Source organism: Gekko japonicus, unplaced genomic scaffold (genome assembly GCF_001447785.1).
Source record: "Gekko japonicus isolate JY-2015 unplaced genomic scaffold, Gekko_japonicus_V1.1 scaffold3061, whole genome shotgun sequence".
NCBI classification, from domain to species: domain Eukaryota; kingdom Metazoa; phylum Chordata; class Lepidosauria; order Squamata; family Gekkonidae; genus Gekko; species Gekko japonicus.
Window position 1 is genome coordinate 126650 of NW_015160929.1, and position 26749 is coordinate 153398.

The following is a 26749-nucleotide window of genomic DNA, read 5'->3' on the forward strand; positions in this document are numbered from 1 at the left end:
AAGGTCCGGATGTGAAGCGCGGGGATTGGACGGCAGGAAGAGGGAGGGGAGAAGGAGAGAGGGGGAGGGTGGGGAGCGCCGATTGGCCGGCTCGGCTCCGTCTCATGGAAACGGAAGGCAGGGGAGGCGGGGCCCGCAGTGGCTTGCGGCGGTGGCGAAGGACGGCGGGCCGCCTCGCAGAGCGCATGCGCGTCCTGGCCTGCGAATTGTATTTTTCTCGCCGACTCCCGGCGCCATTTTGTGCGCTGCTCAGTCACGTCGTCGGCTCCTTTCGCTTGGGGGGGCCGGAGCGGCTGTGGTGGAGGCGCTGCCTGGTCTGTGGTGGCACAGCCTCTTCGGTAGCCACCACTGAGGTAAGACCGCTCATTTCTGCTTCCCTCACCGAGGACTAAATAAAAATTAGTTCGGTTTGGTTTCGAAGGGGGAGGGGGGCAAACATGGTAATGACGTGTAGGGGGATGAGCCGTTAGTGACGCAAGCGGCTTGCGAACGCGGGTTGTGAAGATGGGCGGGGCCGGGGACCGGAAGCCGAGTGTGACGTCCGGAGGGATGCGGTTCCTTTACGTCCTCTTACTTCCGGTTTCTTGTCCCGCCCCTTCGGTCCGCTCCTTTTATGGAAGGAAAGCGCAGCCGAGTCTGTTGGGCGATGCGGGAGTGGGACTCGGGCGGTGCAAGCCGGGAAAAACACCATCCCTGGAATGCTTTCGGTGGGGCCGACCCACAGCGATGTGCAAGAGTTCGAGCCCCCCGGAAGTGTTCATGGGTCCGATGTGGCAAAATAAAAAAGGGGAGAAAGCAGATTTTTAAGCAGTTTCTTCATCTCATAAGGCCTGGTTTCTCTGCAAATGCTGTTTTTCAGCCTTGGGCGGTCTAAGTGAGCCCGTTTCATATTATTTCCTTTAGTTATATCCTGCCTTTCACCTCAGTGGGGACCCAAAGCAGATTACGTCATTCTGCTCTCCTTCATGTCATCCTCACAACAGCCCTGTAAGGTAGGTTAGGGTGAGAGTGCATGAGTGGCCCAAGGTCACCCAGGTGATCGGCTGTGTTGGTGTGGAGCAGTAGAACAAATTTAGAGTCCAGGGACACCTTTAACATCAGCAAAGGTTGATTCGAGGTATTTGAAAAAGTGTGCCTTGCACACGGAAGCTCATACCTTCAATAAACCTTTGTTGGTCTTAAAGGTGCCACTGAACTCTTAAGTTTGATCCAGAAAGCCAGAGCCAGTGTGGTTAAGTGGGAGAACCGGGTTTGATTTCCCCACTCCTCCACTTTCAGCTGCTGGATGACCTTGGGCAAGCCATAGTTCTCTCAGAGCTGTTCTCTCAAGGGCAGTTCTGGAAAGAGCTCTCTCAGCCCCACCTACCTCACAGGATGTCTGTTGTGGGAAAGGGAAGGGAAAGGTATTTGTAAGCTGCTTTGAGACTCCGAGTGAAGGGTGGGGTATAAATCCAATCTCTTTTTTTTCCTCCAAAGTCACACAGTGAACCTCCATGGAGGGGATTTAAACTTGGATTTCCCAGATCCTGTTGTTATTGTTATTTGTTGAATTTTTGAATCACCCAGTTCCTGAGTACACAGGGCTCTGGGCAATTTACTACAGGCTAAGAACATACAAAAAAATACAGATTAAAATCAGCAGATCAATTATTCCTAATTTTATAATCCCCGGATGGCGTCCATAATTCATTATCAATCCTACTCAACTGTTCTTCTGTCTTGTGGGCAGGTTAAGGGGAGGCCGAAGCAAGCCGAATGGAAGAAAAGAGGAGGGTGCCAGCTATGATGAAAAACAGTTGCTGTCCTTAACCAAAAGCCTGGCGGAACATCTCTGCCTTTACAGGCCTTCTGGAATTGCATTAGCCCTGCAGGGCCCTGATGGACGTTGGCAGAGAGTTCCACCAGGTCGGACTCAGGGCCGAGAAAGCCCTGGCTCTGGTTGAGGACTGCTGGATATTAAGCACTACACGATGCTGTTTTTCTCCCTGAGCCCCAAATCATCTCCCCCCAGAGCTGTAGGAAATTCTTTCACCTCAGTTTGGCTCCCCAACACCCCCTTCCCCCGTAGCCACTGCTACCACCACCAGGAAATCCTGTCTTTCACTTTTAGCTCCACCAGGTGTTCCTACCCTCTCTCCAAATCACAATGTGTGTGTGAGGGGGGGGGGGAACAGAGCTGTGTTTCTCCCCATGCTTTTCTTAAAATTTGTTCATCTGCCTTTAAAAAAAAATAAATAACACTTGGCCTGCTGGAGAGTTCTAGGGAATGCAAAAAACTTGTTATGTGTCACTGAGCTGGTGCTAACAATGGCATTGCATTAAGATTATTTTGGGCTTTTACTTGTGGACCAGCATGGAAATTGCAAGTAGATAAATAGGTACCACTTCGGTGGGAAGGTAACAGCCTTCCGTGCGCCTCAGTGTTTAGTCATGCCGGCCACATGACCACGGAAACGTCTTTGGACAGCGCTGGCTCTTTGGCTTTGAAACGGAGAGGAGCACCGCAACCCTAGAGTCGGACTCGAATGGCGTTCGAGCAAGGGAACCTTTACCTTTACCTTAAAGACTGACAAGGTTTTTTTCTAGCATCAGCATAAACGGATGACAACCTATCTCATGAAAGACCAAGATCCTCGTAGTGGGTTTGTATAGCCAGGACCGATCTGTAGCCACCGCAGAAGTGGGCCTCTTGTCCACAAAAGCTGATGCTGGCATAAAATCTGCTCTGTCTTTAAGGTACCCCGCTAGACTGCTATTCGCAAGGTCTTTTAGGAGGCTGTGGCTTCGCCTGCTCTGGTGCTGAAACGTGGTTGCCCTTTGGGATCTTTGCCATAGCTATGGCCGGCTGTGGCAGCAAAAAAACCCCCACAAAGAAACAGGCAACAATACAGTTGACAGTCGGTTCAGGATGCCCAAAAGGAAATACTTCTTTGCTCAAAGAGTAATTAAATAGTGGAATTTACTCCCAGTGCAGTTAGCATAGCAATAGCTACAAACGCAGACTGTTTTAATTAGATTTCACCAGATTTATAGAGAATAGATTTATTTGTAGTTACTAGTTATGGTGATTAAAAGAAGGTTCCATAATCAGAGATAGCAAGCTATTGAATATTAGAGTTTGGAGGAAGTCAGGAGAAGGTGTTGTCTTCTGTGTCCTGTTTGTTGTCCTTTTAGGTTGGCTACTGCGTGAAACAGGATGCTGCTGTAGGTAGATTACTGGTCTGATCCAGCAGGGCTTTCAGAAAAATAGGCCACAGAACGCTTTGCAGAGAAGTTACCTGTTGTGAATCAATTTAGATCCATTGCTTTGAGTATGCATTTGGTAGGAAGCCTTGTTCCAGAAAGGGAGATATTTATACAGGAATAGTTGCTGAATATAAGTCACTGTTGGTTTCCTTTCTGTCTTTTTCTATGACTCGCCAAAGCAGCAGAAAGACATGGTGTTTCCTAGTCTTTTCCTTGTCGGCTTCAGGAAGAGGTCAGGCAGTGTTGTGCATATAGAAGCTTTACCCCCTTTCATTGCATTATGGGAGGACAGTAGTAAAGCTAGAATTCAGTAGTAGATAATGACTGTAGGGATTAACGCTGGGAAATCTTCTTGAGTGTAGGAACTTGCTCTCAGCTGCAATAAGCTGTAATAAAGAGTAACCCTAACCCCCGAACCCTGATGGTAGGTGAGACTGATTGCAGAACTGCTCCTGCTTCTTGGTTTTGTTTTTGGCCTTTTTTTGTTGTTGTTGGTTTTCAACAGATTCTATCGTTTAAAGGGTTCCCCCATGGGGGTACCTGAAAATGGAGGGGGCCCCCAGCGGGGGGACGGGACGGGAAAAATGTTTGGAGCTTCACCTATTGAAGACAATGGAAAGAAATTGCTCAGTCATCCCCCATTGGAACTAATGGAAACTTTTCCTATAGATCAACAGCGAGCTGTGGATGGGCCTGTACCTTCTCGGTTGATGAAAGGACACATAGAGGGACTTGAAGATAATGAAGAAACCCTGATCTACATCTGAGGTAGGAGTGTTTTCTGAACAAAATATAGAGGAGGGAGAGGGAGGTGAGGATTCTTTATCAAAAGAATTAAATAAATCCTTTACCAAAAGAATTAAAAACTTATTACCTGGATTTGGATGAGTTGAAAAGTTCCTCTATGGAGGTTCGAGAGCAGATTTTTGAAAGTGGAGTTTTTTGTGGGTCAGAATACTGATCCTCTTATGCTTGGCAAGAAGGAAGCATGATTTGATTGAAGAGTATCCGACCCTTAGAGCTAAGCTTGTTTCAGGCCTTCCACTACATACGATCTTTAATTAACTTCAACCCACCGTTTATCTTCTCACAGAGGCACCTTTTCTTTTTTTAATAGTTATATTAGTTTATATATAGAAAGGGGGGAAGGGAAAAGAGAGGAGGAAGAGTACAGAGTTGTATATAAAAATTCCAAATTAACAACTCCTGAAAGTTTCACAACTATGATTACCATCTTTCTTATTGTTCTTCATTTAGTCTTAGTTTCTCAGTACTTATGTTTTAACCAGTCATAAAACGCCCTCCGTGGTCCCATAAATTCTTCTTCCATTTTTCCTTTTAGTTTATTTGTCAATCTGTCCATTTCAGTACATTCCATAATCTTCGTTAACAACTCATTAAGCTTTGGGGTTTTCAGTGTTCTCCATGCCGGTTGCGAATAAGACTCTGGCTGCTGTTTTAACATGTAAACAGAGGCACCTTTTCAGTGAACAAAATGATGACCATAATCCGTGCTGAGGACAGGCCAGTGGTTACAGCACTTGGGACTAATGCCTGCTTTAATGGCAACACAGAAGATGGATACTTCCTATAGTAACAGGGGATTATTTTATTTTTTAGCTGTCTATTTTGTGTTTAGTTCTGTGCAGAAGCCCAGTGCTTAGTTTCATATTATTGAGCTTTGAGAAGCATAGATAGGGCCATTTGCAGACCATTAGCTTTTCTTGCCCAGCACCGACACCACAAAGACTTTTTAAAAATCTTTTTACTTAGTAGGAATGGCCTTGGACAGCCGAAACTGATTGGGGTTCCCCTGTGGCAGCCAAGCATATGAATGTCGATTAGTTTAGCTTTCAATTACATCTGTCAAATACTTTATTTACTGTATATAGTCAAACTCCCTGACTGGTTTATTGAGATCAGGTGAACCTGGTTGCTAGTTCTAATTGATAATTAGTGCCTACAGTCAGGTATTTCCCGAAGTGATTAAAAATGAAGTCTTTCCCTGTCTTCTTTGTCTAACCTTAGACCCTTAGCTGGTTATGCAATAGGGTGCTATTATTATGACATTTAGAAACCCTGAAACTCTGTCGGGAGGACTGAGATTTCGTGGTCTGCCTTTTGAACTGCTGTAAGTGGATTGTCTGTTGTTTGTGCTTCAAGAATTGCTGGGGAGAACTGGTGTTGTAATGACCAAGGTGATTTAGTTAGAGATATTAAAAACCTTTTTTATTTTCTGTTCACATAGTATGCTGGTAGTACTTTGCACCATAAATAAAACCTTTTAGTTGCATACCTGTTTGGTGTGTTTCTGCCTGGGGATTGCAGAAGGCTTTTTCTAGTTGCCTTTTTGGCCCTACCAACATTGTTTGTGTGTGTATGGAACTCCTGACTCTCGGGAGAGGGTTTGCATTTCCGTTTAATGTGCTAAAGCAGCGGTGTCGAACTCATTTGTTATGGGGGCTAGATCTGACATAAACGAGACCTTGTTGGGCCAGGCCATGTGTGTCATAAAATGTAATGCTAGGAAGCAGAGATTATAAAGTTTATGAGGACACAAACACAAAGGGTTTTTTTTGCTTAAAATAAAAACCTGCTTAAAACATTAGCACTCTTGCAATATTTTGTTTAACAGTGTCTAATAACTGACACCTGTTGCTCTGAATTATTGCATCAAAATGTCTGCTGTTGTATTCTTGAGTATGCTGTTCAGGTGTGTACCTGTAAGCTGCAAATCTACAATGATGCAGTAGCGGAACTGGAAGAAGAAGCAGCAGACAGCCAGTTCCACTGCGGGCCTGATAGAAGTCGTCCTCCAGGGGCCTGATTCGGCCCCCAGGCCGCATGTTTGACACCCCTGTCCTAAAGGAAGCAGGGTTGGTTTGTACTTTGCATTTCTGGACGAAGCAAGCCTGGCGGCAGCCTGTTACACCCTAAAAGCAAGAATAACATGACTCCTGGTTTTGTTAATATTTGTCCAGAGTGCTCCGCCATTCAGGGGCTCCAGCCCAACCTCCCACCAGGTTGGCGTGAGAGTGTTTGAGGTCTGGTGATAACCGCCAGGTAGGAGCACTACACTGCCTTAAGACGGTGTGGAGCATTTTTGTATTGCAGTTCTGGTAGCTGTCAGCGATGGCTTTCCAGCGTCTGTCCTTTGTGGGTGTAGCAGAGCTGAGTTTGAGGGCAGCTTCGGTTCCATTGAAAAACGTGCTCAGACCAGCTGTCGGAGCCTGTATCGGTCAGCAGATGAAACACAGGGCAAGGCTGCTGTGGAGTTTGGACGGAAACTGGCCATTCAGCACTTCTATTGTGTGTTTTTTTATCGCTTAGGTACTGATTTAGTCCATGGTTGTCTATAGAAGTATGTAGTGTGACTATCTCTGTGTTAGTTTGGGTCACGTTGTATCCCTTGGATACTTCCAGGGGCCTTTTTTATCTAGAAAGGTCAGCTCAGTACTCCTGGAATTACCGGTTTCCCGAAGGTGAGATGCGGCACCTCTTGAGTGCAGTCATTCAGAAAGGGCGTTGCAAAAATATATTGCGGTTCCAGTCATTTGCATGCTGTCGCAATTAGCACAGCTGTTGTCCAGTCAACAAAACTCAGACAGTTGTGTGACATGTTTGGTAGCGTGTGGAGTATTGCTCATCTCCCTGTTTTTAATAATTGTCTTTTGTCAGTCGTGACACATGGGATGGGATGGGGCAGAGGGAGGATGTTCTTCCTCTTAAAAAAAAAAAATCAAGCACTGGCTAACATCTTTCTGCAGAATGAATGCAGAGAACAAGATACTAGTCAGTAGCAATGCTCCCTGTAAGCTGTGGAGTCTTGTGAGGAAAAATTCTACTTTGTGAGCTACTGGCATTAAAGTTGTGAGCGAGCGATTTGGCTACTGCATGAATTAGTCTGCTCTGGAGCCGTCCTTCCTGAACTAAGACAAAAATGTGTGAGCCGAAGGGTAAAAAACTGAGCTAGCTCACACTAACTCAGCTTAGAGGGAGCACTGGTCAGTTGGCATTTTGCAAGGACATAAAGATTTTGACTTCTTTTGACAGTGAACTATTATTTGTAGACACCACTAATGCATCTCCTCTGTGAGACCTCTGGGACACAGAGAAGATTGTGCAGAGCGGTTGGGCCGGGCTGTCACAAGACCAGCTCTTTGCATGGGTTTTGTGTGTGTGCGTGTCCACCACAGAACTGGTGTAGAGTGTGTTTTTGCCTCATAGTATGAAGCAGGGTCCGTTCCAGTTCCTTGCAGTGAATGGAGAACTTGCGGAAGGGGGTGGTGGTCCTTGGTTTGATCTGGGTATCCAGGAACAATTGGTCAGTGGAAAGTGAACTGGATCTAATGATTTAAAGGTTAGAATTTGGTTAATTTAAATACTGGATGTTATTTCTGTCTGTGTTTTCATTGAGGAGCACAGAAATTTAGCCACAGATACAGTAGTTCTTTGGACAACCCCTGCCAATAGGATTTTGAGGGGTTTTTTGTCAGCCAATACAGGTTCCAATAAATCCAAGCGTGCCTTAACGTAGAATCTACAGTGGAAAAATGTGAATCAGTTATCGGAGCAAGAACTGCAGGCTGGTAGTTCAGCAGTTCGAGACCCGAGTGCCACATGACGGAGTGAGCTCCCATCTCTGGTTCTAGCTCCTGCCAGCCTAGCAGTTCGAAAGCAAGAAATTGCAAGTAGATAAAAAAAGTACCACTTCAGTGGGAAGGTAACAGCCTTCCGTGCGCCTTGGTGTTTAGTCATGCCGGCCACATGACCACGGAAACGTCTTCGGACAAGTGCTGGCTCTTCGGCTTGGAAACGGGGACGAGCACCGCAACCCTCGACTTGGATTCGACTGGGTTTTGAGCAAGGGAAACCTAATAGAGGTGTGGGTGGTAGCATGTTAAATCTAACCAGTGTCAATGCACGGTGATACCTTGGGACTGTTATTACAGATAGGTAATATGCTTTGTTTTTGTTCTGGGTTTTTTTCTTTTCCAGGAGCCATCGCTAACTCTTACCGAGTCGTTCATTACAAGTTGAAATCACAAATCCTTGCTCTGCGGTTCTGCTCTGACAGGCAGCGGCTCTCCAGGGTCTCGGGAAGAGGTCTTTCACACCGCCTACTACCAGATTCCTTTAACTGGATATATCCCCCTCTTCTAAAGATGCAGTTTCTGAGGACTCGCCTCCTGCAAACCTTACGTTTCAACAGCGATTCATGTTCTGTCTTGAGCTGGCCGACTTCCCTTTCTAGTGCGGCGTGTTCAGATTTCAGCACAAGCATCTGGATATTTTGTAAAATCCCACTTGGCTGGACGTGATTGTTGCATCCTGCTCTGCACAGGTCTTCTCTTAGGTTTCTTAACCGCCCCTCCCTGTGATCTCCAGGGGCTGCTGGGTTTGCTAGTTCCCGGTTTAAAAAAAAAAAAATCTGGACTGTTTCATTAATGTCGCATCAGCTACAGCAAGTTGCATTTTGAGATCCTCAGTCTCTTCCTTGTACAGTTCAGCACCTTTGTTAAGCTGGGCCGATTTCAAGCGTCTGCCAACGCCGGAGGGGAAAAACCGCGCTGAGCCGAATCGTGCAGAGCTGATGGAATCCAGAAGAAGGTGAGCAGAGGCGAGGGAAGCCGAATTGGACCAGATCCGATCCAAGGGAGGCTGAGCCACGTGGAGCCGAAGATCCAAGGAAGATCGCGCTCGGTAACGTGCTTGGTAAGTCTCGGTAACGTGCACTGGGTTGAAGTTAAATAGAAGGGGAGAGCACGCACTGCGGGCTTTGGCAAGTGTTTCTTCGAAATCAGTATCCTTTATAATATCGTCATTTATAGCTAAACTACTATAGCTAAACTAATATCGTCATTTATAGCTAAACTAGCTTTTACTTAAGGGACAAAAAGTGGTCAATTTTCTCATCTGTTGGGTTAGCCAAGTGAGAGTATAAAGATCTGTCATTAGGCTGTAAAGAGAGTTTTTCATTTCTCTGATCACTGAACCCAGGGCCAGATTTTTAGCAAAGGTATTGACAGCCCTATAACCCCGGTCTGGTTATAATAAGATAGCCTTTATGCTCTCAGATGAAGACCCCTTTATCTCCACAAGATTGGCTCTCTTTGCCCCGTCCGCTAGAAAGATTAGAGCAAAGAAATTGAATAGTACCATTGTAACCAAGTGAGAGATTTTGAAAGGTCTTACCGATTTTAAATATTAGAGATCGAGATAGTCTTAACAGGTGTTTTATATGTGCTAGTAGAGGTTGAATTTTTCTAGTATATGTTGTATAAACTGAGAGTTTTGATATTGTGAAGGCCTATGGCCATCTACAATAAAATGTTTCTATTCGATTCTCTGATCACTGATGAACGAAAGTTGGATTCTGAATCCAAAAGCTGGTTCCTAAAAGCCACTAGCCAGGCCTGATTGAAAAGTGAGGTATCATTACCACTGGCCACTGGCTGCCACATTTGTGGACCCTTGAAAATACCTATTGAATGAGACAGTCTGACTGTAATGATTCCATGTTTTGGTGTATGTGTTCCTTTAAATGTTTAGTTTGAAGGCAATAATATTAGATGAGTGATAGAGGGTGACAAGTGTGATTTGATTGGCTGCTGACTCCGTGTGGGAGGAGGGGTGTCTGAGAGGATTCTGTGTGTGTATGAGGAGATTCTGGGGTATTAGAGACAAGTATGGAAGAGTTTTGAAGAGAGTCATGAAGGATTCTGTGTGTGAAGCTTCAAGAGAGAACATAATCTGTGTGAATATAGGATTTTGAGTCTAATTCTATGTGAATAAGACCAACAGTTTAGCCTGTGTGACTAAGAGTTGATTCTATTCAGTGTGAATAAAACAAAGAGACTAGCCCTTGTGGCTATATATATGAGTGTATAAGCCTGTCAGAGTGGAGTTTGAGAGGCTGTTTGTGTCACCAAGCTTTGCCAGTTATATTTACAAGTTCCTTTCTTCAGCAACTGTTCAAAATAACCAGAAACATATTTTGTTCTTTATTAAATAAATCAATTTTTGTTTAAACTTATCCCAAAAATCAGTACAGTTCTTCCTCAGGGCCACATAGTCCTCTGAAGTGCCCAGACCCTAGGTCATACTACCAAAAGAGAGAGATTTGGAATTTTTAATTCCTGGTGGCAGCAGAAATCTGACGTTTAGTGTGTTTAAAGGTAAAACAGTCTCCCGAGTAAGCAAGCATGTCACACTGACTGTCATTTCCTTATTGGGGGCTCCACCTTTCTTGGGGAGGCAGAATACTTGGAAAGGGCACAAGCTTCCAGGGAGGGACGGGGTCCTAGTGCTGGTGGAACTTTCACCAACCAAGGTCAATGCTCCCTCCAAGCCGTGGAGTCTTGTGAGCAAAATTTCTACTTCGTGAGCTACTGGCATTCAAGTTGTGCTCGAGCAATTTGGCTACGGCATGAATCAGTTTGCTCAGGAGCCATCCCTTCCCGAGCGGAGACAAAAATGTGTGAGCCGGAGGCTAAACAACTGTGATCCAACTCACACTGACTCAGCTTAGAGGGAATACTGACCAAGATGCAGGTGCGTTTTATTTCCTGTGGCAAAGGAGGAGAGGAGATTGGATTTATACCCCGCCCTTCACTTGGAGTCTCAGAGCGGCTTACAAACTCCTCTCCCTTCCCCTCCCCACAACAGACACCCTGTGAGGTGGGTGGGGCTGAGAGAACTCTGACACAAACTGCTCTTTTTCAAGGACAGCTGTGCCAGAGCTTGTGACTGACCCAAGGTCACATCAGCAGGTGCAAGTGGAGGAGTGGGGAATCAAACCCGGTTTTACCAGATTAGAGTCCGCACACTTAACCACGACACCAAACTGGCTCTCTACGTGTATCTTTTCCTGTGGGGTACGTGTATCTTTTCCTGTGGGGTGGCTGACAGCTCCCCCCACTTTCCCCGTCATACCTCCGGTGCTTTCACATCCCTGCTACTCTGTTGTCAAGGTGAATCTCTCCGCGGTTTTCAGAAAGGCGTGGTGGCGGGAAGTGCCGTCAGCTCACAGCTGCCTTAAGAGCAACCCCGTGGGGTTCTCAAGGCAAGGGATGTTCCGAGGCGGTTTCCCATTGCCTGGCTCCACAGCATGACCCTGCTATTCCTTGGAGGCCATGGCTCCTCCACAGAGACCAACAAGACTTGGTGGGGGTATAAGGTCTGAAGAGTCAAAGCTCCTGTCCGATACGAGTCGGAGTGGAGACCCCTTGAGTTCTTACATCCCAGTCCAGAGGGTGGGAGAGGTGTTGCAGAGAAGGAACTCAGGAGGGGGAGGTACAATGCAAGTTGTTATCAGCTTGATTAGAGCCAGGGGGAAATGCTTAAAGGTAGAAAATTATCACATGTAGTGAGATAAGAATCCTTTGTCCCTGGGGGTGGGGAAGAGTGATTGTTCTGAATTTGTGAATGAACTCAAGCTGGAGGGCGTGGGAAAGGGGCTGAACTAGAAGATGATGTGCTGGGGCCTTATTTCATGACACCCCTTACTGAGGCTTTGCTTCTTTCAGCAGCGAGTTTCTAATCTGGTGTTTAGCATCATGTGGCATCCAGCAGAGCTGCCCTCCAGAGCACTGAGCAATCTAATGGAAGCAGGAAGAAGAAGAAGAGATTGGATTTATACCCTGCCCTTCACTACCCAAAGGTGTCTCAGAGCGGCTTACAACCTCCTTCCCCTCCCCACAACAGACACCCTGTGAGGTAGGTGGGTCTGAGAGAGCTCTTGACAGAAACTGCTCTTTTTCAAGGACAGCTCTTATCAGAACTTTGGCTTGCCCAAGGTCATCCAGCCAGGTGGGAGTGGAGGAGTGGGGAATCAAACCCGGTTCTCCCAGATTAGAGTCCGCGCACTTAACCACTACACCAAACTGGTGATGAAGTACCTTGTAATGGCGTCTGTGACATCAGAAGAGTCTTGACGAAGGGGAAGAAGAAGAAGAGCTGGTTTTTATACCCCGCTTTTCACTACCCGAAGGAGTCTCAGAGCAGCCTTCCCCTCCTCTGCCCACAGCAGACACCTTGTAAGGTAGGTGGGCCTGAGAGAACTTGTGACTGACCCAAGGTCACCCAGCTGGCTTGATGTGGAGGGGTGGGGAATCAAGCCCGGTTCTCCAGATTAAAGTCTGGCGCTCTTAACCACTGCACCAAAGAGGATATCAGAGTTGAGAAACTGGGCAGTGGATCTTGGGAGAGAGGAATTGCCTGCACAGAATGCCAAGGGCCTCTGCGCTGATCCCATTGATGCAGCCAGCATGTTAAGAACATAAGAGACGCCAATGTTGGATCAGGCCAAAGGCCCATCCAGTCCAACACTGTGTCACACAGTGGCCAGAAATACCAGTGCCATCAGGAGGTCCAGCAGTGGGGCCAGGACATTAGAAGCCCTCCCACTGTTGACCCCCCCAAGCACCAAGAAGACAGAGCATTACTTGCCCCAGAGCCCCTATCTATACCTTGTGGCTAATAGCCACTGATGGACCTCTGCTCCATATGCTTATCTAATTCCCTCTTGAAGCCGTCCATGCTTGTAGCCACCACCACTTCTTGTGGCAGTGAATTCCATGTGTTAATCACTCTTTGGGTGAAGAAGGACTTCCTCTTATCCGTTCTAACACGACCGCTCAGCAATTTCATGGAGTGCCCACGAGTTCTTGTATTGTGATTGCCAAACACGAGCAAGGTGGTGAAAAAGGCAAGCACGAGGCACGTCCTCTGTGCCGAGCACGGCTCAGGAGGAATAGAGATGTGCAGGCATTGATCAAAAGCGGCCAGAAGGCTTGCCTCTCATGGAGCAGACACTGTAACACATAAGAAATTTTGGTTTATTTATTTATTTATTTATTTTTATTTGTTAGATTTCTATACCGCCCTCCCAAAGGCTCAGGGCGGTTCACAAGCGGCGAAGCCAGAATCTAAAATACAATAAAACACACAATTAAAATACAACATTTAAGCCACAATAAGCAACCTAAAACACAGTGCTACATCATCAGCCAAAGTGGGGACGATCTTTCAGCTTGATGGCCAGCCATTTCCAGCACGCGGTCTCCCCGCTAAGCTGTCAAAACTTCAGCCTGGGCATAACTGTCCCACCTTCGTAGGGCAGCCGATGACATACTATCTCGTTGGTAGGATAGTGGCGGCGGCGGCTCCTACTCAAACGCCTGGCGGAAGAGCTCCGTCTTACAGGCCCTGCGGAACTGCATAACGTCCCGCAGGGCCCGGATCTCCTCTGGGAGCTCATTCCACCAGGTAGGAGCCGCCACCGAAAATGCCCTGACCCTTGTAGGGGCAAACTTAACCTCTCGGGGACCCGGAACTACCAGGAGGTGGCAATTCCCCGATCAGAGTGCTCTTGAGGGAACATAGCTCTTCCTCTGTCTTTATTAATCACTTATTTGTTCATTTTCACATATGTACAGGTAGACAATTAAAATTTTAAAAGTTAAGAAAGGGGGGAATAGGAAAAGATGCCCTCCTAAACAGTTCCAGCATTCCTGGCTTCAGGAGACATCTGAACACTGTATAACGATGGGCTATCAATTTGCCAATATTTCATAGGTCATAGAATTAGAGTTGGAAGGGGGCCCTACAGGCCACATAGTCCAACCCCCTGCTTCATGCAGAATTCGTGTATAGCATCCCTGATCAATAGGTCTGTTGATCAGCAGACAGATCCTAATTCAGAGTCAGATTAGCGCATTGTTAATCTATAACTGCAAATCAGAATGTCATAGTTTGGTGTAATGGTTAGGAGCGCAGACTCTAATCTGGGAGAACGGGGTTTGATTCCCCACTCTTCCACATGCAGCTGCTGGCATGACCTTGGGCCAGTTACAAGTTCTCAGCTGTTCTCTCAAGAGTAGTCCTCAGAAGAGCTCTCAGCCCCACCTACCTCACAGGGTGTCTGTTGTGGGGAAGGGGAAGGAGTTTGTCAGCCACTCTGAGTCTCCTTTGGGTAGTGAAGGGCGGGGTATAAATCCAATCTCTTTTTCCCTTCTTCTTCAACCTATTCTTTTAGGAAAAAAGAAAAGACAGCATCCGTTTTAACATCTTTGAATGCTGTAGGGATTATAACTTTGGAGGAACCATAGCTGTGCTGTGTTAGACAATACCTGTACTGGAGATTTTGACATGCTTTTAAGAAGGCGGTGCAGAACTATTTTAAGTTGTGGCAATACTTCCGAGGCGTGGGGTGAAGCAATAGTGTGGGAAAACGAAAGTAGCACCCTAGCCAGCTCCTGTACCCATGAGAGCAATAGACACAAAGCTGTCAAAAGATTATTTTATATGACTGCAAGCTGTCATGTTAGGTTGTAGTAGTGACGGGACAGCAAAGGGTGGTGTTGAGTGACGTGTACCCGGCAACCAGACAGTGCTCTGCATGGCCATTGTCAGGTTTCTCTCCAGCAGCCTGCCAGCGGTGTCAAGGGCGAGTCTCTTGCATGACTCCGCTGGGAGAGTCTGTCGGGCTTACGGTATGAGCGACACGCACAAGTAAGCCTCTTCACTTCAGGCTCTTGAGCAATTTAAGCTTTTGAGGTATCAAGGCTACGAGTGGCTCATACACGGGGAATCAGGGGGGAAGTAAAAGAAGAAGAAAAGGAGATTGGATTTATACCCCGCCCTTCACTATACAGAGGCGTCTCAGAGTGGCTTACAAACTCCTTTCCCTTCCCCTCCCCACAACAGTCACCCTGTGAGCAATGTTCCCTCCAAGCTATCGAGTCTTGTGAGCAAAAATCCTACTTTATGAGCGACTAGCATTAAAGTTGTGAGCAGGTAATTTGGCTACTGCATAAATTAGTTTGTTCTGGAGCCCATCCCTCCTGCGCTCAGACAAAAAGGTGTGAGCCGGAGGCTAAAAAACTGTGAGCTAGCTCACACTAACTCAGCTTAGAGGGAACACTGCCTGTGAGGTTAGGCGGGGCTGAGAGAGCTCTGACAGAAACTGCTCTTTTTCAAGGACAGCTCTTATCAGAACTGTGGCTTGCCCAAGGTCATCCAGCCAGGTGCAAGTGGAGGAGTGGGGAATCAAACCCGGTTCTCCCAGATTAGAGTCCGCGCACTTAACCGCTATACCAAACTGGCTGTCAAGTAAACGGCAGCGAATGAGAAAGAATAAAACAGGAAAGGAGATGCTTGGTTTTCATTTTGCACATAGCCCCCTCTCAACTGGATTTGAGATCGGAAACGTGCAAGAAAGCTACTGGATGAGTTTGTAAAATTTCAAAGACCGTAATTAGCCTCACAGAAGCTCACTTATTACAATTTCAGTTAATTGCAGAGCACGTCTGCATGTGAAACATTTTATGGGTCAGGCTGGTGGTTGTGGCACTGAGTCAGTGTTCCATGTCACGAAAGGGGGGCACGTGTGGAATGCTGCTTAGGAAGCAGTTGTGGTCCCATGCGTCTAACACACGTTTTAAGTTTTCTTAAATATGATGAACTTCATTCATCGCCTGCCTTCCTCACGGAGAGTCAAGGCAGATCACAAAACGCGAAAAATGACGCAAAGGTCTCTAATAAACTAAACAATTCAGTGGGGTAGGATTACAGCACTGGAAAGAATGCTGGCCAGAAACGTTTCTAAAGGCTGGACATACCAGAATGCAGACAGGGTCACGAAGAAGAGAAGAGATTGGATTTATACCCCGCCCTTCACTACCCAAAGGAGTCTCAGAGTGGCTTACAGACTCCTTCCCCTCCCCACAACAGACACCCTGTGAGGTAAAAGAAGAAGAGGAGATTGGACTTATACCTCGCCCTTCACTACCCAAAGGTGTCTCAGAGCGGCTTACAGACTCCTTCCCCTTCCCCTCCCCACAACAGACACCCTGTGAGGTAAAAGAAGAAGAGGAGATTGGACTTATACCCCGCCCTTCACTACCCAAAGGTGTCTCAGAGCGGCTTACAGACTCCTTCCCCTTCCCCTCCCCACAACAGACACCCTGTGAGGTAAAAGAAGAAGAGAAGAGATTGGATTTATACCTCACCCTTCACTACCCAAAGGAGTCTCAGAGTGGCTTACAGACTCCTTCCCCTTCCCCTCCCCACAACAGACACCCTGTGAGGCAGGTAGGGCTGAGAGAGCTCTTTTGAGGACTGCTCTTGAGAGAACAGCTCCGAGAGAACTGTGACTGACCCAAGGTCACCCAGCTGGCTGCATTTGGAAGAGTGGGGAATCAAACCCGGTTCTCCCAGATTAGAGTCTGCCGGTCTTAACCACTACACCAAACTAGTGTGGAGATCAGCTGTGATTCTGGGAGATCTCCAGGCCCCACCTGGAGGTTGGCAAACTCCTGGAGGAGAAGACGAGAAGAGAGACTGGATTTCTACCCCGCCCTTCACTACCCAAAGGTGTCTCAGAGCGGCTCACAAACTCCTTCCCTTCCCTTCCTCTCCCCACAACAGACACCCTGTGAGGCAGGTGGGGCTCAGAGAGCTCTTGACAGAAACTGCTCTTTTTCAAGAACAGCTCTGACAGAATGATGGCTTGCCCAAGGTCATCCAGCCAGGTGCAAGTGGAGGAGTGGGGAATCATACCTGGTTCTCCCAGTTTAGAGTCCGTGCACTTAACCACTACACCAAACTGGTGGAAGGCATTGCTGGAAAGGGTGACACATACAAACAACGTTGTACTAGACTCCAATACTATCTTTAAACTGTAGTTCTGATCCCTTTATTAAGGATGCCATTCTGAACATTTCTGTTTTGCACATTCTGCAAGAGAAAGAGAGCCAGTTTGGTGTAGTGATTAAGAGTGTGGACTCTAATCTGGGAGAACCGGGTTTGATTTCCCACTCTTCCACATGCAGCTAGCTGGGTGACCTTGGTTCAGTCACAACTTCTTTCAGAGCTGTTCTCTCAAGGGCAGTTCTTGGGAGAGCTCTCTCAGCCCCACCTACCTCTCTGGGTGTCTGTTGCGAGGAGGGGAAGGGAAAGGAGACTCCTTTGGGTAGTGAAGGGCGGGATAAAGAGATAAATCCAATCTCTTCTTCTCCACAATAGAAGTGTGGGGGGCCTTTGTGATAACCGCAGGCCATTCCATAACGTGGGAGCCACCAGAGAGAATGCGCATAAGCAGACAGTTGCTGATTTTTATCTGTCTGCAGGGCGAGAAACTTTTGCTCAAATGAGTGGATTTTATTTTATTATGAATTCTCAACTGTGGGTTGACAATTTGAATTGTGAGCCTGGAAGGATTGTGGCTTTGTACAGCTTCAATTCATCTTCACTGTTCTACATGATTACCTTCTCTGCAAAATACTGTTTGGAAAGTAACTCGTATTCTGTTTTCACAATTTTTTTTATAACCCTGACATTTTTTAACCAAGTGGCCCACACTGTTTCCAGCTTGAATTTTTTTTGTTTGTTTCGCCATCAAGTCACAGCTGACTTATGGGTGAGCCCATAGAGCTTTCAAGGCAAGAGACATTCAGAGGTGGTTTGCCATTGCCCGCCTCTGCAAAATGACCCTGGTATTCCTTGGAGGTCTCCCATCCAAACACTAGCTGAGCTTCTGAGATCTGATGCAATCGGGCTAGCCTGGGTTATCTAGGTCAGGGTTCCAGCTTTACTAGTAATGGTAAAGGTTTCCCTTGCTCGAAAGCCAGTCGAGTCCGACTCTAGGGGGTGGTGCTCATCTCAGTTTCCAAGCCGAAGAGCCAGCGCTGTCCAAAGACATTTCCGTGGTCACGTGGCCGGCATGACTAGACGCCAAAGCGCACAGAACACTGTTACCTGTTTATCTACTTGCAGTTTCTTGTTTTCGAACTGCTAGGTTGGCAGGAGCTGGGACCAGAGATGGGAGCTCACTTCGTCACGCGGCACACTCGGGTCTCGAATTGCGGAGCTACTGAGCTTCCAGTCTGCAGTTCAGCGTCTTAACCAATGTTCCCTCTAAGCTGTGGAGTCAAGTGAGCAAAAATTCTACTGTGTGAGCTACTGGCATTAAAGTTGTGAGTGAGTGATCTGGCTACTGCATAAATTAGTTTGCTCTGGAGCCATCCTCCCTGACCTAAGAGAAAAATGTGTGAGCCGGAGACTAAAAAACTGTGAGCTAGTTCACACTAACTCAGCTTAGAGGAAACACTGGTCTTAACCTCTGAACCACTGGCTTTACTACTGAGCAATAATGCAGGGTGCATCTTTAGAGCAGTGCTGTGTTACTCACTGGGAGGGCTGCAAAAAGGCACCCAAGGTGGGGGGAAAGAGATGGGCCATGTGCATGTCCTGTCTGAAAGGAGTAATCCCAGAGATGATAGCTCAACCCTGATTGCCTGTGGATCGTGATAGTTGCAGCTGAAGTCTAGGTCTTGATGCCCTGTTTGTTTGTTAGATTTATCTCCTGTCCTCCCCGCCCGGGCAGGCTCAGGGCGACTAAACAAGGCCATGGGTATTATAAACAATAAAACTGTATAATAATTTAACAATTTAAAATCAACAGATCATTTAAAATACAACTCACACAAGACAGCGGAACTGTCTTAACAGTTTTAATTAGCATCTTGTTGGTCTTGGGCCCAGTAAGAGCAGCTAGGAACAACTGTTGTAAAAATACTGAAATCTGCTCCACCAGTTAGACTAAGTTCACTTTGCCACGTTAGACTAGAGGTGCAGAACCGAAAGCATTGAAGATGGCTATTACTGGTCCAGGGGAAGTGCCGTCAAGTCGCTTCCAACTTAGGGTGACCCTGTGAATTAATGTCCTCTAAAAAGTCCTGTTCTTAACAGCCATTCTCAGGTCTTGCAAATTGAGGGCCGTGGCTTCCTTGGAGTCCATCCATCTCATGTTGGGTCTTCCTCTTTTCTTGCGGCCTTCCGCTTTTCCTAGCATTATTGTCTTTTCTAGTGACTCTGGTCTTCTCATGATGTGACCAAAGCACGATAGCCTCAGTTGAGTCATTGTAGCTTCTAGGCGGACTTCAGGCTTGATTTGGTCTCGAACCTAGTTGTTTGTCTTTTCGGCAGTCCACGGTACCCGTAAAACTCTCCTCCAACATGACATTTCAAATGATTCTTCTTCCTGTTGGCTTTCTTCATTGTCCAGCTTTCACACCCATACATACTAATAGGGGAAAACTGTGGCATGAATTACCTTGATCCTCGTCGCCAGCAACACATCCCTGCACTTAAGGATCTTTTCTATCTCCCTCTTGGCTGCCCTTCCCAGTCTTATCCTCCATCTGATTTCTTGGGCGCAGCCTCCCTTTTGGTTGATAATGGAGCCGAGGGACAGAAAACCTTGAACAGTTTCTTCATCGCCAGCCTTAAAGTTATGTGATTTCCCTCATAGTCACTACTCCTGTCGTCTTGATGTCCAGGTGTAATCGCTTTGGCACTTTCTGCTTTAGCCTTCGTCAGGAGTCATTTCAAGTCTTTACTGTTTTCTGCCAATAATGCGGTGTCATTGCCTATCTCAAATTGTTGGATGTTCCTTCCACCAGTTTTCACAAATATTTGTTGTTCGCGAGGAGTCATTTCCTGAAACTTTCACTCTTCGAAGCGTTCCCAGACTGCATTTTAAAAGCAGCACTTTCTTTCATCACGACAACACTCAAGGGGGCTGATGGTACACAGCACAGTCCAAATGTGGCCCCTCCCCCACGGAGAGGGGAGGGAGGAAAGCCGAAGGTGCGGGGTCAGTAAATTGCAGGCAGTCGGGTTCTGAGCCCAGAAATGAAGCCTGCTTCGCGGCCGTGTTTCTTCATTGGGTTGTGTGGGTAGAACCAAAGGAACAGTGTGAATGCTGAGATTTATGGAGACTGAACTGCCTCCTACACGCACCTCTCCATACGCAAGACGTACTGTGCAATCCTTATGGAAAGTTGCAGCCTATTCGTTTCAATAGGTTTAGCTGGGATTAACTCAGCATAGTTGGTAAAGGATGCTGGATTCTGACTCTAGGCTGCGTTGTCGGGCTACCATGTTTCGTAGCCAGGTAAGGAGCTGATGTCGCTGCCGGTCTTTCTGCTCGGTGGCCGAAACAGGTCTGTCCTTCTTATGCTCCTTGTCGACCCTGCTTGTCTCAACATCTCTGGTGTCAAGGAGTGGTAAATGTAGCTGTAAGCCATGAAATTAAAAGACACCTGCTGCTCCTTGGGAGGAAAGCAATGGCGAACCTAAACAGCATGATAAAAAGTAGAGACATCACCCTGCCAACAAATGTCTGCATGGTCAAAGTGACGGTATTCCCAGTAGTCATGTATGGCTACAAGAGTTGGACTATAAGGAAGGCCGAGTGCCGAAGAATAGATTCTTTTGAACTATGGTGCTGGAGAAGACTCTTGAGAGTCCCTTGGACTGCAAGGAGATCCAATCAGTCAATCCTAAAAGAAATCAACCCTGACTGTTCCCTGGAAGGCCAGATGATGAAACTGAAGCTCAAATACTTTGGCCACCAAATGAGAAGGGAGCACTCCCTGGAGAAGACCCTGATGCTGGGAAAGATTGAAGGTCAAAGAAGACAGGGACGGCAAAGGATGGGACAGCTAAACAGTGTCATAGATGCAACGAACATGAAATTGAGCCAATTTCAGAGGACGGCAGAAGACAGGAGGTCCCGGCGTGATGTGGTCCATGGGGTTGCGAAGAGTCGGACTCGACTGTGCGACTCACCAAAAGGAACGGTGGACCACTCTCGCCAGGCTGTTGTTGTTCAGTCACACAGTCGAGTCCAACTGTTCACGACCCCGTGGACCACATCATGCCAGGCCCTCCTGTCTTCCATCGTGCCCCGGACTTAGCTTAATTTCATGTTCATGGCATCGATAACCCTGTCCAACCATCTCATCCTCTGCCGTCCCCTTCTTCTTTGACCGTCAGTCTTTCCCAGCATCAGGGTCTTCTTTTCCAGCGAGGGCTCCCTTCTCATCTGGTCGCCAGGCTAGTGACTCTCATTCAGAATAACAGGGCTCTTGAGCTGGCAGAGTTCTCAGTGCTTCCTGTTGGATTTTAAAAGGAAGTTCTTAACCAGCATGGCGTTGCAGCCAGAGTGGTGGGCCGGGATGGGGGAGACTCAGGTGCACATCTCTATCCTGCCACGGAAGCTTTCTGGGTGATCATGGGTTATGCTACCTCACAGGGTTGTCGTGAGGATGAAATGGAGGAGAGGAGAATGACACAAGCTGCTTTGGCGTCCCTACCGGGGAGAAACACGCGGCGTGAAGGAGGTTTTTAGGAGACCAAACAAACCCAAGCAGTTATTTCCTGGTGCTGTGAGCCACTCCCCGCAATAAGGAAGTCGTGAAAACTCTCTCTTCTGAACGCATTAACCTTCGCCCCGGATCCGTGACCACACGGCAGGTTCCCTAAGTTTCTGGAAGGGTGCAGTTGCTGGGAGCAGGTACTGCTCAAGTGACATTTGGACTGGCAGATTGGCACAAGATATTGCCCACATCAGCACCCCTTCACCTTCCTTCCCCCGCCCCTTTCACAATCGGATGCCGGAGTGGGTGGCGTTGGTAACAAGATTGATCTGTGACCTACACTGGAGCGGGAACCGTGCTGTCCCCAGACATACAAACCAACCCTTTTTTGCTTTGACAATTATTAAGGTTGGATGGACATTTAAATTAAATTTAAACATACATAGATAAACAGATAAAAAGATACGTTACCTGAAAGAATTATAATGTTAAACAATTGGAAAAGGAGAAAAAATTTAAGAATGTAATAGAAGTTTGAGCACTGTGGGAAGTCAGAAAGGGGGTGGGAGATATTTGGATGAAAGGATATGAAAAATTTGTTATGTGACGTATAATTTTACTTATTACTATATCCTAATAAAATTGGTTGTTTTTTAAAAACAAAACAAAAACAAAACCCAACCCTTTGTCATTCCACCGTAGACCTTTAGAACGCCTTGTTCCCTGCAGATCATTTGGGGGCTCTCATAACTGGCGTTTAGCCTTTCAAAATTATAAGCAACCCTTTGAATGGTTCTTAATAACAAGCGATATCCTGCTATGAGTGAGGCCGACTTGCAATAGAAAGGTCACCATCCAGTTGTTGAACCCTAAGAGGTTAAGATCTCGCTCTGCTTTGAAGCCTTGGAGTCATCAGGGCACGTTCCGCATTTGCAGCTCTGCCCAACGAGTTCCACTGTACAGGCAAGCCAACCTTCCAGGCGGTTGGCGTGGCTTACTCACCCCCTCACGCAATGTGCGGATTGCGCAAGAAGCGTCTCGATCTGTCGCTCCCTCGTTAAGTTATTGCTACACCGAACGTGCAATTGGGCTTTTGCTCTCTCTTTGGGTGCCATGCATTTCAAGACGAAAACTTACTTTTGCCCTGTTGGAAGTCAAGACAGGCTTGGGTTTTATTTTATCTGTTTTTTTCCAATACTGATTTGTGTTTAAACAAAAATGGATTGGAAGGGCCGGGAGAAACAAATTATTGTTTGAGGTTTCTATCCAAGCTGCTGTCCAAAGAGTCTCCTCGGTCACTTCCTTTGCTATGTTCTCATGCGTGTGTCTCCTCAGCTCGTGGGTTCTGTGGGGCAGAACTTGGGACGAATCTTGCAATAATCCAAAGAGAATAAAACGTTTTTACTTTTCACTTGACGTCATCTCACGTAACGAAAACATCGAACTTAGTAACACAAGAGAATTATGATCTTCTAAAGGCCACACCATTGACCTTCCCCTTCTTCACAGCTCGCCACCCCCAAAGTCATAAGAACGTAAGAGACGCCAATGTTGGATCAGGCCAAAGGCCCATCCAGTCCAACACTCTGTCACACAGTGGCCAAAACCCAGGTGCCATCAGGAGGTCCACCAGCAGGGCCAGAACTCCAGAAGCCCTCCCAATGTCGCCCCCCAAGCAGCAAGAAGACAGAGCATCACTGACCCAGACATAAGAAACGCCAGTGTTGGATCAGGCCAGTGGCCCATCCAGTCCAACACTTTGTCACACAGTGGCCAAAAATACCCGGTGCCATCAGGAGGTCCACCAGCGGGGCCATCTCTCTCTTCTTGTTGGTGGCCCAGGAAGTCTCTAGCTGAACCCTCAGTGCGCAGGCTTCGAAGATGAGGGTTCCAAATCAACTCCCCATTAGATAACGCAGTGCTGAAACGATAATTCTAAAATTTACAATTCAGAACAAAAATTCTCTCACCCTTCACAGTTCGCATACGCAAATCATAGTTACCTTAAACCAGGTGTTAAGAGCCTGTGACTAAAGTTCAACTTTCCCAGCAGGGGCAGTCTTTGCTTCCCTCTTCTGCGTCCCGCACATCCCGCACCCTTCTGCGTCTAAAGACTCCGCCTCTTCCTAGCTCATTCCATTCCTAGCTAGGGGTTACATGTTTGTTTATTTGATGTATGACTTATACCCCGCCCTCCCCGCCAAAGCAGGCTCAGGACAGCTTGCAATAAAATTTGAACAAGCTTAAAAACAGATTAAAACCATAAAACAATTCCAAGGCACTATACTTAATATATATATATATATTATCTGGAAGGCCAGATAATGAAACTGAAGCTCAAATACTTTGGCCACCAAATGCGAAGGGAGCACTCACTGGAGAAGACCCTGATGCTGGGAAAGATTGAAGGTCAAAGAAGACGGGGACGGCAAAGGATGAGATGGTTAGACAGTGTCATCGATGCAACGAACATGAAATTGAGCCAACTTCAGAGGACGGCGGAAGACAGGAGGGCCTGGCGGGAGATGATCCATGGGGTCGCGAAGAGTCGGACTCGACTGTGCGACTGAACAACAACATATAAATGTTATAGAAGTATTGCATGTATGGCGACAAACAGTTTTTAGACGTTGTCCATCTCAGGTACCCAGTCCGCGTTGGCTTATAGGGCTACCGTCTAGCTCATAATATATAGAAACGGCACGGGACGATAGCCTTTAATAGATTCCAGGGCGGGTTCTGATGCTGAGTGTGGCCCTTCAGTCGAATGCCTGGCGGAAGAGCTCCGTCTTGCAGGCCCTAAGGAACGGTAATAAATCCCGCAGGGCCCTAATGTCCTTGGGAAGCTTGTGCATTATTTTATGGGAGATCTTGAAAGCTAATCCGGGTCGGTCCTGGTTAGTACTTGGATGGGAGACTGCCAAGGAAGTCCAGGGTCACTATGCAGAGGCAGGCAACAGCAACCCATTTCTGTTTGGCTCTTGCCTTGAAAACCCTACTGGGTTGCCTGGCGTCAGCCGCAACTTGACGGCCCTTTCCACACACCTCCAGCCGTGTATGCAGGCTTGCCTCAGTCTAAGCCCATAGAAATCGGCAGGCTCGACGTCTCTGCGCGCTTTTAACTGTGATGTTCAAGAAGTAAAACAGTTAATTCTTCATGGAGTACAACATCAGACTCCTGCAGCTTTGTCGCCTCCCTACATCTTTGCAGGAGTTGGGACACTTGGTCTGTACCCCGCAGTGCAGAAGTAAAGCTTGAGATTTTCCCCATGTCTGTATGAGTTTATAATCTTAAATCTTTTCCCCAACAGGGCCAAGCAATGATGTGGCGGTTCCAGGAGAAGAAATCAGCATTCCCCAAGGCTGGAATCTTCGCGAGCCCCTGCTTGTAGCAGTGAATTAGAACGAAGCACCAGCTAAATCCTGTGCGTCATGGGCCATCATCATTTTACCTGACTCATCATCGCAACCTGTCCGATGCGAGGCTTCCCCGGTATCTAAGTATTGGATATAATCAAGATGAAAAGCAACTGCTACCAGGTTAATACCTTTGATGCTGGATGCTTGGGGGAATGAAGTCCTATTGGTCTGTTGACCTACATTCTATACCAGGGGTGTCAAATATGCAGCCCAGGGGCCGGATCAGGCCCGCAGTGGAACTGGCTGTCTTCTGCTTTTTCTTCCAGTTCTGCGTCGTCGTCATAGCTTTGCAGCTTACAGATTCACACCTGAACAGCATACTCAGGATTGCAGCAGCACAGTCAGTTTATTTTCTGAATGCTTTTTAAATTTTCAACATACAAAACAAACACGAAGGGGGGGGGGATATTCCGTTTCAGTTCTTCAGTAACATTTTGATGCCTAATTTATCATAAAATTCGTATAATTCACCTTTTAAACAATAACTCTGTCGCTTGCAAATCTATTTATATAATAAACAGCACAGACATTTTGATGCAGTAATTCAGAGCAAGTGGTGTCAGTTATCAGACACTGTTAAATAAAGAAAATATTGCAAGAGTGGTAATGTTTTAAGCATGTTTTTAAGTTTAAAAAAAACCCTTTGTGTTTGTGTCCTTTATAAAGTTTCTATCTCTGCTACCTGGCATTCCATTTTATGACACACATGGCCCGGCCCAACAAGGTCTCATTTATGTCAGATCTGGCCCTCATAACAAAATGAGTTCGACACCCGTGTTGTATACCACATGGCATTTGGTTTAGTCTACATTACTGTGTTCAGCTTTATGTCGGTGGGGTCTTGGGACTGTAAGTGTATTTTTATTACACCTGCTGCTGCTACTGCACCGCCACCGCCATACAAATTTGCTTTTAGTAATTATGCTGTGTTTTATGCAATTTTACGTTAGCCTGCCTCAGCGGGGAGGTGGAGGGGAGTACAAATCAAATAAATAATAAGATTCCTGTTCCAAGGGCCTCTTCTGCCCTCCTGCTTTTGGAGGAGCCCAAAGGCTCTGAAACAAAAGACACCCCCCCCCCCCCCCCATCTGCTTGAACTGCACGGGAAGCTGGCTATGGACAGACCTTGGTATCCAATCCAAATAATATAGGTTGCTGAGACTGTCATACCGGGTTCTATATCTGCCATCTTTGGGAACAACAAGCTGGAGTTCACACTAGCATTTCTCAGTGGTGGGGAGGGTGGGTGCCAATCAGGTGAGTATGAAGGCAATCAAAACACATTAATTGAGACTGAGCTCTCTAAGGGTTCTCTTTCTTGGCCTGTGGCAGAGATGGCGTAGTCACCATCCATTCGCCTTCTCTCCAGCAGTTAAAGGAGTGCCGTCTCCTTCCAGCCGATTTCAGATTAAAATTACTTCCTAGTATGCATTCTATTTCCAAAGTTGTTTACTAGCCAGAGAGCAAGGAACTTACTTTAAAAGAGGAAATGAAAATAGTTGGGACTTAAAGGTTACAGTGGTTTTTCCCTCTGCCTGCTCAGCTTGTAAATATGTAACATCTCTGTATATATATACACACAGTGGGGTTGGTGTTCATGGTTTTAAAATGTGACTTTTATCATGTATGTTTTAAATTGTTTGTAAATAAACCGAATACATAAAGTGGGAAAGAGGTGGCTTTGTTGGCGTAATCTTGTTCAGGAAAGGTTAAACTACTCATCTCAACTGCCTCCATAAAGCATATCTTAATGCATGGAAGCAGGGAAGCTGGGATGAGGCTTGTCTTATTAGGGAAAAGGAATGCTCTAGGATTCTTTTTAACTTGTCGATTAATGATTTGGGGTTGGGAGTAAGCCGTGAAGTGGCTTAAGTTTTTCAGATGACACTAAGTTGTCCAGGGTGGTGCGAACCAGG

General features: G+C 46.7%; 1 long non-coding RNA gene across 3 annotated transcripts; it reads left to right on the forward strand.

The window, feature by feature from the left end:
* The first annotated feature begins 181 nt into the window (after nucleotides 1–181).
* Nucleotides 182–24929, forward strand: LOC107121935. Of its 3 annotated transcripts, none has more exons than XR_001482888.1 (4): nucleotides 182–353; nucleotides 3916–4014; nucleotides 8245–8961; nucleotides 24725–24929. It is a non-coding gene; the product is annotated as an uncharacterized LOC107121935 (long non-coding RNA). The 3 variants fall into 3 exon arrangements; XR_001482887.1 differs by lacking the exon at nucleotides 24725–24929 and adding an exon at nucleotides 11775–11854; XR_001482889.1 differs by lacking the exon at nucleotides 24725–24929 and adding an exon at nucleotides 11778–11854.
* Nucleotides 24930–26749: the final 1820 nt, after the last annotated feature.